This window comes from Lissotriton vulgaris, chromosome 9 (genome assembly GCF_964263255.1).
Source record: "Lissotriton vulgaris chromosome 9, aLisVul1.2, whole genome shotgun sequence".
NCBI classification, from domain to species: Eukaryota; Metazoa; Chordata; class Amphibia; order Caudata; family Salamandridae; genus Lissotriton; species Lissotriton vulgaris.
The window spans coordinates 639,768,540-639,779,962 of NC_141697.1; positions in this window are offsets into that span (position 1 = coordinate 639,768,540).

Below are 11,423 nucleotides of genomic sequence, written 5' to 3' on the forward strand. Positions count from 1 at the left end.
AACCTGAAACGCGTCAGGCTGTTAGGAAGCTGCTTTATTGAACTGGTACTCATCGCACAATTGTACCTGAAATAAAAGGCTGGTAACCTGTTGTTTGTCTCGTGTGCATCTCAAGTGACTTACCACGTGTTTACATATATATCTACAAATCCTTCAACAAAACGGGTCGGGACCACGGTATTGTGCAATATTTTATCCTTTATTGGTGCAAGTCGGCATAACGCATTTCAGCTCTCACGAGAGCCTTGATCACATGACAAAGTTCAGCGTTTTCATTGGTGTTTTTAAAGTGACTAGTGTAGGCGTAATTACTTTCACTTGTGCAAAATACGCAATGGACATAAAAAAGTTACTTCTTTAGTTCATCCAATACAAGAATACAAAGGGTGAAAGTATTCACATTAAAATAAGTTTCTGATCTATTTACACTAAACAAATAAATATAATTTGATTTGTAATAAAATTACATTGCATTGTATCAGATCAGAGTGCAATATTTTCAGTTGCTATATGTCAGGTTGACTTTACATGTATATCATACCCGAGTATATTTATCTGTTAATGTCCTGGCGTATACTTAGTTCAGTGCTAAAAAAGTGCTATTGTGTTAAAGTGCAATGTGCTAAACACCTAATTCCCTTACAGGCACATGCATCAATGTAGGCTTTTGCAAAAGCCTATGCTTGTAGGAATAGCTATAAAATTAGCGATTCCCAAACATTCCTTAATTGCGACTCGCAATTTGCGACTCGCAATTAAGGAATGCCTTCCCATTCATTCCTATGGGCCTACAGGCCCACAGGAATGAATGGGAGATTGCATGCGCAATTTCCGAGTACCAATAGGTGCTCGCAAATTGCGCAGGCAATTTCAAGGGTGCAAGGGTGTCAAAAGGACACACTGTTGCACCCCTGAAATTGATCTGTGCACACATGTTGCGCACACACATGCCCCAAGGGCATGTGTGTGTAACTTACAACTTTGAAAAATGCACTTTAGTACATTTTTCAAAGTTCTTGCAAATTACCATCAAGTACAAATTGATGGTAATTTGCGGACCCTATTATCAAAATCGCAATTTGCGATTCCATCATGCATTGCATTTAAAGGAATTCCAATTTGCAATTCCTTAATTGCAAAAGCAATTTAAGAAATCTCAATGATTCAAGATTTCTTAAATTGCGAGAGGCTGACAAGTTGATGCATCGCAGTAGTCCTTTTTGCAGGGCAAACGGACGATTTTGCGAATCGCAGCGTTTCCGCTCGCAAAAATGGTTGATGCATGTGCCTGTTAGTGTTTAATTGATGTGATGGTTGACACAGTTTTCGTTATTTTTCCGAGTTTCTGCAGGCGAGCATCTATGGCTCTGTGCGTTCGTTATTACTGGAGCCCCAGTAACCTTCATCGAGATGCCTTGCCCTCTATATACTGCCCGTGTAGGTTAGAAATAGATTAGTTGGATGTTGTATAAAATGGATTCATATGGATTCATAACATTAGTTATCTCATTGTGTTAGCCCCAATTATGTGGGTTAAGCACCCTCATACCGGTATAAATACCAAGTAAAAATTAAATTCCTAATATATACATGAGTTATTTTGCTTTATGGTGCAATCACTATCTTTTATATAGGTTCATGTGCAAAATGTGCAGAAATAAAGTGCATGTGCCAATTTTCTACATGTACTTAGTGCAGCATAGCTTGTGCAAAATAGCTTCGATATCTTTCATAAATTATTAGCAAAGCATTATTGACAATGAACAATGTATATAAATATCAAAAATTATCAATTCCCTCAAAAATATTTATATTAATATTTAAAATCGTGGTATATATATATATATATATATACACACACACACACACACCATAAATCTGTTAATTTTGCAAAATGCTGGCGTTATATGTTATATGTTATATGGGTATTTATTACGCGCACAACTACTCTTGAGTATCCTGGCGCGAAGCATAACCACATAGAAGTCGAGAGCTGAACAATAGAACATAACAACTTTAGTAGGCTATATTAAAAAGATGCGTCTTAAGGAGCTTCTTAAAGCTGCCAAGATCTCTGGTGTCCCTGAGAGTAAATGGGAGGGAATTCCAGAGGGCAGCGGCTTTGACCGAAAAAGATTGACCGCCCAATCTGGTTCGCCGGAAGCGGGGGACTACCATCCGGCGTTGGGAGGCCGACCTAAGGTGGCGACTTGGGACATGGAAAGTCACTCTTTTCCTGAGATAGGCGGGGCCAGTATCATGAAGGGCTCGATGCGTGAGTACCAGAGCCTTGAATTGGACTCTTTGGGCCACCGGCAGCCAGTGAAGTGTGGCCAGTTGTGATCTTATGCTATTTCGTCTAGAGATACCCAGCAGGAGTCTCGCGGCCGCATTTTGGATGAGCTGTAGTTTATTTACCAGAAAGGTGGGTGATCCCAGATACAAAGCGTTAGCATAATCCAGGCGGGACAATATGAGGGCTCTAGCGACCGTTTCTTTAGCTGGCTGGGGCAATAGAGGAAAGAATCTACTCAGAGATCTGAGGGTCCCGAAGCAGGCACCCGTCAATCGCTTGATCTGCTCTGCGAACCTCAAATCTTCGTTGAACCAGATGCCCAGGTTCTTTGCTGGGCCACCTTCAGAGAGGAGACGGGGAAAATCAGGTGGCCAAACCAATTCAGTGAATTGGTTTGGACATTGACCGTATAGTAAAATCTCTGATTTTCCCTCATTGCATTTAAGTTTGGCATGAGCCAACCAGGTGAAAACGTCTGCCAGGCACTTTTGTGCTGCATCCGTTTCTAATGTCGAGTTACCCCAGGTGAACAGGAGCTGGGTGTCATCAGCGTAGGCCATAATTTTTGCACCCAGCTCCTCGGCCAGGTAGATCAGCGGGGTCATATAGATGTTAAGTGCACATTGTCTCAGAAAAAGCTGTACGTGATCCTATGAGTGTTGGTGATGTATATATTTTTGCTGAGAATAAACAGCGTGTATTCCAGCAGTTTGCAAAATAAACAGATTTATTTAGTCATAAATCCATCGGCGGTGTATGGTAAAACACACCCAACGTGTATCAGCACTACAAGCGCTAAAGTCACGAGTGACGCAGTAAAGTTACGGGCTTGAATATGAACACAGGACAAATGTGATCAAAATGGAAAACGGGTTAGGAACAGTCAAAAGTGAGTTTACAGGTCGGGATTACATTTGATATATAGGTAATAAACAAAGCACCTTGAATGCACCATGTAAACTAGACTCAATGTATAGCGATGTCCCTGAAAGTAAAAACATCATCAGCCAAAATGTACAGGATGTTTGAGTTGCCACTCTAATGAATGAATTGAGTGCAGTTACGGAGTGCAGCAGTGAAGTGTATGTGTCACTCGAAGTATTGGACATGTACCCGCCCGATGCAAGTGTGCTGGAATGCAGCAAATCACAATGAGTCATTGTGTGCTGGGATTGCGGGCATGTGTAAATGTAAAATCAAATATAAACAGTGAAGCACACAACATGCCCTCTGTACAGACCTACATCCAATCGTTTCGGCATTCAAGGGGTGCAAAATAAATCAATAAGCATTTAACACAGGTCCCAAGTGGGCTGGCCATTCAAATAGTTTACAGTGGGTAACCTATAGCATGAAACCCCAAAATTGGGGGAAATCAAGGAAATGCATGAAGAGCATCTCTACAATTTCCGGATCGTGAGACAAGTAGTACATAAAGCCCAGTGGGCTGATGGACAAATGATGACACCTATACACCTTGAATGTTACAAACTTACAAAGCAAGGTCAATGCATTTAGCCACCTGCAAACATTAGCATATAATATAATCCAAAGAAGCCCAAGCGGGCTGGGGCACCCCTACCAATAGGAGCCCCTACAAACACAATAAACAACCGGCAATCTGTGATAAGGGAGGGTACCCATGTATCTCAGAGCCTGTATCCCTCAATTAGTGAATACACAGAAAATGTGAGCACATGATGTCATACCATTGATCAAATATTGTCCTGCATAGAAAAGATAAATATCTAAGTTATCCATATCCGAACGTATTGTCTCATTTTGAAATCATAAGGATACAAAATTGCTTACGGAGCCCACACCCGGGATGCAGTAGTTACCCTGCCTGCATTGATGCGGGTAGGGAAACAATTGTTTGCTCCCACCCAAACATGCCTTCCCTGCCAACACGGTACAAAAGGGGGTGGTGATGAACGGAGCATCTGAATCAAACACTCACACCCAGTCAAAAGATCTGGGTTTAATCCATCACCGTTCTTTAGCCCACTCTGCCACCCCAGTTCAGACATGGCTACCTGCAAATCAGTCTGACCCTGTGCGTCATGGGAACAGTCCAGCCCGAACATCCAAGCCATGTCTTCCCTAGACTGGAAACAAGCTTCCGAGGACAAGTTTCTTGCATTCCAGCCGTCTTCGGCCCGGCTTGCTTGAATCCAGTGAGCAAGGGACTCACGTCTGAGCATACCCTGCCACACTTATGGCTGCCCCCTTTCGTACCGCTTCCCTGCCAACACTGCTCCTACCCAATGCGAGATTTAAATATGCTCCTGCCGGCTTGGACCAGACTTCTGTTTTGTTTCCTTGCCCGTACTCCTGAGGGCAGGGAAATAGAACAGTTAATTCTCCTGCCTGGAAGGAGCATGCAAAAAACAGCTGCTCCATCCAGGTGAGAGCAATGGTGGCTCCCGCTCCATGTCCCACATAATGTGGTTCGTGGGTGCCACAAAAATAGGTTCCGGGCACCCATGTGTGGCTCCGGAGGGTGGGGTTCCCAGGGCCCAAGAAGGCTCTGAGAGGGAGGGTCACCCATCCCCATCCTCTTAATTAAACATTTTGGCACAGGGGGATGGGATTCATGAGGCCTACAAAATGCTTGGGGGGGGGGGGGGGGCTCTGTGTGCAATGTGGGGTTGGCTGTCTGTGGGGGGTTGGCCACAAGGCTTGGTCCAGAAGTCAACCTCTCACCACACACTGTCAAAGGCCGCTGTGCAGTGTGGGATTGGCTGTCTCCGAGTGGGTTGCTTACAGACCCTATCAGCAGGCCAGGCTCATCCATCTAGCCAACCTCTCACTCCTCACAGCCAAAGGCCAAGTACAGCGTGGTGGATTCCTGCGGGCGGTTGAAAGTAGGGCCCACCTGCAGGGGGGTTGGCTTTAAGCACGGTAACAAAATATTACTTTACATTAAAAAAAACCTAGACAGTCACTGAAAAAAACAAAGGTTAAAGTATTGTTATAGTTAGGTGAGAATTTCACTGACAACATAACGTTTTAAATATACAGAGCCAATGAAATTCACCAGTTAGCTCTACCAACTACATCTCATCCCCTAAGGTAACTGTAACTCGTGCCCTCGCCATGCACTGCTAATGCCCCCACATATTACATCACTCATGACATCTTCTATAACATCATTGATAATATTACTGCAACAATTTCAATTAATCTATTGATTAGAATACTTTGCATAGTGGGGCGCAAGTTATAGTCCTTTCAGGCACAAGTTGTATGGTTGTTTGGCTACGGATGCTTAAAAATAATTGCTAAGAATTCTAGTGTATTAATGGTTGGTGTTGGTTAATGTGAAAGTGAAGTGAGTCAGAGCCTGCTAAAGTTCTTTGTAGTGTGTTGTGAAAATGGATGGCTGTGCTAAAGGACTTTGCTGTTTTTCAGTTCTGGCCTTACATAGGCTTACCAATTATTGGCCTGATTTATTGTTCAGCATGCAGGCCTTTGTCATCAGGGAGCTGGAGGACATTATGTCTAGACTACCACCCACGAAATTTAGAGATCATTGCCTGCCCCAGTGGTGATCTCGGTGCCATCAGAGTAACTACTGTCACATAGTTCATCCGAAGGCACTACAACTTTGATGACCAGCCGCCATTTTTTAGACAGCCGTTCATCAACATTCTTTTGTTTTTCAGAAACTGGAATTTGTTTTTGACAAACAAAAATCTAATGACCCCACCCCCCACACCCTGGAAGCTCTTGCCTTGCATGCAGGGGTCATTATTTTTTTTCTGTCCATAACCGCTCAGATTTGTCCAGCTGTTGACAGACAGAAAAAAAAGACATCAGAACTACTACTCTAAATAGGGTGAGAATACTGAAGTCCTGGCTCTGACGGCCCTTGTACTGTCAGGCCGTCAGAGCAAACTTTCCAACAGCGGGGCCTATGGGCCCCTCTGTCAAAAATGATTGTCCACCCCATCTAAAAAAGAGTGTATGGACGTGGGTTTGGCAGACAAAGTTATTTGTTATATCTGAGATGGAGTACCCTGTCTGCCAAGCTATATATTTTAGGGGCGGGCAGAAGTTGCAGAGTTGTACTCCGCGGGATTCTGCAGAGTTATTTATTACGCCCATCGAGTCACCAAGAAGAGTACTATTCATTCCCCACATCCTATGGGCTATTTGGTGTATTACTTCACCTCCTATAAAGTGGTTGAATAGAAATGAATGAGGGACTATTTTAAATCTCAAAAGTAAACTGAATACTCACACATTTTTATTACGTTTTGTTACAAATACAGAATACAAAACAGAAAAAACGCGGTCAGCATTGGATCCACATGTATAGAAAAATGTCAAGTGGAGAAAGTCAAAAGAGAAAAAAACAGTGCCGTTGCAAGTGGTAATCGGTGGTGACGTTTACAGTGATAATCCTTAACGGTTGTCAACATCCTCGCCACGTTGCTGCACGGGGTCTTGTATACCTCTCTCTTCGGATTGGCAGAGTAAATCAACCCCCTCAGCCGGTCATGGGAGGCGATGGGCTGTCTCCTTCCATCACCCTTGCACAATGTAACGTTTCACAGTTAGGTATTCCCAACCCTATCAGTGTTCGGCTAATTTTAGGAGTGAGGATTACAGGATTTTATGATCCTCTCACAGCCGACAACGGATGCTGCACATGACCCCAAAACTGCCGGATTAAGGAACACTCCCACGTGACGTATAAAAGTGAGCTCGCGGACACCTATCGCATACAAAATGGGGAGTCCCTCAACCCCATCTTTCATAGGCGCTAGGGGTATGGTGACCAACCGTCCGTAAATTTCACGGACTGCCCGTAGTTTGGGCCTCTTGTCCGTTGTCCGTAAGGGTTTCTTCCACAGATGCCTTTTGTACGCAGGCCCGGACTGGCTGTTGCGGGCACCGGGCAATCCCCCCATGCGGCTGGTTTTGGGCCCATGCAAAAACGGCCCTGTAACAAAATCGGCCGAAAACCGGCCCTGGCAATGAGCGGGGTCGCAACCCCCCAAGCCCCCCTGGGGGGTGGGGGGCCGGCCGAGCAGTTTGCCAGGGTCAGTTTTGGTTCTCAGTCTGGCCCTGTTTGTCCGTATTTTCAGACATTGGTGTGAGCAGACCCCTGCAAGCAGGCTGTAACTCTCACTGCAGGGGCAGCTCACGCTCCTGCTGTGATCTGTGGACAGCAGCAGCTCCTCCCCGACCTGGCACAGACTGCTATCAGACCCATTATCATTCTGTATGTTGGCCTAATCATCACATACAGAATGATAATGGGCTTCTTTGCCCAGTGACAGCATTACAGATCCAGTGTTATTTTTCAATGGGGGAGAGGGGGCATGTAAGATCTGAGAAGCCTTCAGGTTTGATCTTTTTCTTCACTTCACTTTTTTTTTTGAATATTCAAGCGCAGGTCTTCAAGTTTCACTCGCATACACAACAGATGCACTGAGTGCAAGGTTCTCTCAACCTAATATAAATTTATTTTGACTCTTGCTTGTGTTTGTTGTCTATTTACTCATGCACTATTCAATCAATCAATCAATCAATGACACTTATAGAGCGCGAAACATACCCGTAGGGTCTCAAGGCGCTTGGGGGAGGGGGGGTGCCGCTACTGCTCGAACAGCCAGGTCTTCAGCTTCTTCCTGAAGGAGAGGTGGTCTTGGGTCAGGCGCAGGTCGGTCGGGAGGGAGTTCCAGGTCTTGGCGGCCAGGTAGGAGAAGGACCTTCCTCCTGTAGTCGCTCTTCGGATGCGGGGGACGGCGGCGAGGGCGTGGTTGGCTGATCGGAGGTGGCGTTTGGGAGCGTAGAAGTTGATCCGGCTGTTGAGGTAGCTCGGGCCTTGGTCGTGTAGGGCTTTGTGTGCGTGGGTGAGGAGGCGGAAGGTGATTCTTTTGTTGACGGGGAGCCAGTGAAGGTCTCTCAGATGTCCGGAGATGTGGCTGGTTCGTGGGATGTCGAGGATGAGTCTGGCTGAGGCGTTCTGGATCCGCTGGAGTCTCTTCTGGAGCTTGGCGGTGGTACCGGCGTAGAGGGCGTTGCTGTAGTCCAGTCGGCTAGTGACGAGGGCCTGGGTGACGGTCTTCCTGGTCTCGGTGGGGATCCGCCAGAAGATCTTCCGTAGCATGCGTAGGATGTTGAAGCACGCCGAGGAGACGTTGTTGACTTGCCTGGTCATGGAGAGGGAGGAGTCCAGGATGAAGCCCAGGTTGCGTGCATGGTCTGTCGGTTTGGGTGCGGTGCCCAGGGCGGGAGGCCACCAGGAGTCGTCCCAGGCGGAGGGTGAAGAGCCCAGGATGAGGACCTCCGTCTTGTCAGAGTTCAGTTTCAGGCGGCTGGTCGTCATCCACTCGGCTACCTCTTTCATCCCTTCGTGCAGGTTGGCTCTGGCGGTGGCGGGGTCGTTGGTCAGGGAGAGGATCAGCTGGGTGTCGTCGGCGTAGGAGATTATGCTGAGGTGGTGTTGGCGTGCGATGGCCGCGAGGGGGCTCATGTAGACGTTGAAGAGGGTGGGGCTCAGAGAGGATCCTTGAGGGACGCAGCAGATGACTTCGGAGGCCTCTGACTTGTACGGTGGTAGGCGGACTCTCTGTGTTCTTCCGTCGAGGAAGGAGATGATCCATTCCAGCGCCTTGTCCTGGATTCCGACGTTGCTGAGGCGCTGTACTAGGGTGCGGTGGCAGACAGTGTCGAATGCCGCGGAGAGGTCTAGGAGGATGAGGGCTGCAGTTTCTCCGTTGTCCATCAGGGCTTGGATGTCATCGGTGGCGGCGATGAGGGCGGTCTCGGTGCTGTGATTGGCTCGGAAGCCGGACTGTGAGGGGTCGAGGGATCCATTTTTCTCGAGGAAGGCGGCCATCTGCTTGTTGACGGTCTTCTCGATGACTTTGGCTGGAAACGGGAGGAGCGAGATGGGGCGGTAGTTCTGGAGTTCGGTGGGGTCCCCTGTTGGTTTCTTGAGTAGAGCTCTGAGTTTGGCGTGCTTCCAGCTCTCAGGGAAGATGGCGGTGTCGAAGGATGTGTTGATGATGTCTCGCAGGTGGGGTGCGATGACAGCGTCGGCCTTGTTGAAGACGTGGTGAGGGCAGGGGTCGGTCGGTGATCCGGAGTGGATGGAGTTCATCGTGCGGATGGTGTCTTCGGTGCTGATCGGGGTCCAGGCGTGGAGGGTGGTGGTGGGGGGTGGTTGTTCGGTCATGGTGTGCGTTGGTTGGTTGTTGAAGCTGTTGTGTATGTCCGCGATCTTGTTGTGGAAGTAAGAAGCGAGGGAGTCGCAGAGGTCTTGCGATGGGGTGATGTCGTTGTTTCCTGCGCTGGGGTTGGATAGCTCTTTCACGATGTTGAAGAGTTCCTTGCTGTTGTGTGCGTTGTTGTCCAGCCGGTCCTTGAATGCAGTTTTCTTGGCGGCGCGGATCAGCTGGTGGTGCTTCCGAGTGGCCAGTTTGAGGGTGGTCCTGTTGTCCGGTGTAGGTTCCCTTCTCCAGACTTTCTCGAGGGCTCGGCAGTTCTTCTTGGAGCTCTTGAGTTCGTCGGTGAACCACGGGGCTTTCTTGCTGCCGGGTCTGCTGGGCGGGGTCCTCAGCGGGGCGAGCTCGTCCGCGCAGATGCTGATCCACTTCGTGAGGTTGTCGGCGGCCTGGCTGGGGTTCGCTGAGCTGGCAGGAGGGTGCTGGCTCAGGGAGGTGGCGAGCTGGTCTGCCGTGATCTTGTTCCAGCTTCTGCGGGCGGCCTGTTGCTGGTGGTGGTGGGTCGTCGTTCTCTTGAAGGTGAAGTGGACGCAGCTGTGGTCCGTCCATTGAAGCTCTGTGGCGTGGCTGAAGTCGATGTCTGTGCTGGAGGAGAAGACTGCGTCGAGTGTGTGTCCGGCGAGGTGGGTGGGGGTGGACACCAGCTGCTTGAGTCCAAGATTGGTGAGGTTGTCGAGCAGGGTGCTGGTGTTGCGGTCGTTGTTGTTCTCCAGATGGAAGTTGAGGTCCCCCAGGAGGATGTAGTCAGCGGAGGGGAGGGCATGCGGGCTGACGAAGTCGGCGATGTCCTCGCTGAATTGGGTGCGTGGTCCCGGAGGTCGGTAGATCAGGGTGCCTCTGAGGGTGGTGTTCGGGTTGGTGTGGATCTGGAAATGCAGGTGTTCGGCGCTGGTCAGGGTGTTGTCGGTGCTGGTCGTGAGACGGATGGTGTTCCTGTGGATGATGGCGATGCCTCCTCCCATCTGGTTGGCGTTGCGGTCCCTCCGGACGATCTTGTAGCCCTCTGGGATGGCGATGGCGATGTCGGGGGCTGAAGAGGCGTTCATCCAGGTCTCCGTGAGGAAGGCAACGTCAGGGGCTGTGGCGTCTAGGAGGTTCCAGAGTTCGATGGCGTGTCTGTGGACGGAGCGGGTGTTGAGCAGGATGCACTTGAGGTGGGTGCTGCTGGTGTTCGACTTGGCGGGTGCTGGTGCGAGGCAGGTCCGGATGCAGGTGAACTTGCAGGCGTGGCAGCTGAAAGGTCCGTGGGTGCACCGTGGTGTGGCTTGGTGGCATTCTGGGAGTCGGCCGGTGTTGAGTGCGATGAGGGTGGCGGCGGAGTACGTCAGGCGGGTAGGTCGGGGTCTTCATGGGCCAGGGGTCCTGGCGCTGGTCGCGATCCGGTCGCGGACGGGCGCAGACGGGCTTACCTTTGGCGCGCCTTCGGCGCACAATCGGCGCGCCCGCTGCGCGTGACCGCTGCGCGTTCGCACAGTCGCCATATAAGGCCAAGTGCGCGGGTGGGCGGGGCAGCTGGGAGGCGGGAGCGGGGAGGGATACTGAAGGCAAAAGGGGCGGGGCTTAGCGGCGGGAAGCGGGGAGGGAGAGCGGAGGTCGGCGAGGTAGGCGGGCAGACAGGAAGGAGAGAGCAAAAACACAGGCACAATTACAAAGAGAGACAGGCAAAAAGGAGAAAGCACAAAGTCAAGGGAAATAATTTAAACAACAATAAGAGCAACCGGCAGGCAGGCACGGACCGCGCCTCTCGGAGGAGGGGGCGTGGTCAGCGGCAGCGCGACAGGCAGCGAGGCAGCTAGGCAGGGCAGAGGGGCACACGCAGCAGCTGGTGGCCGTGCGGCACGGGGGCGTCCCACTATTGCGCGATGTGTATGCAAAACGTACCT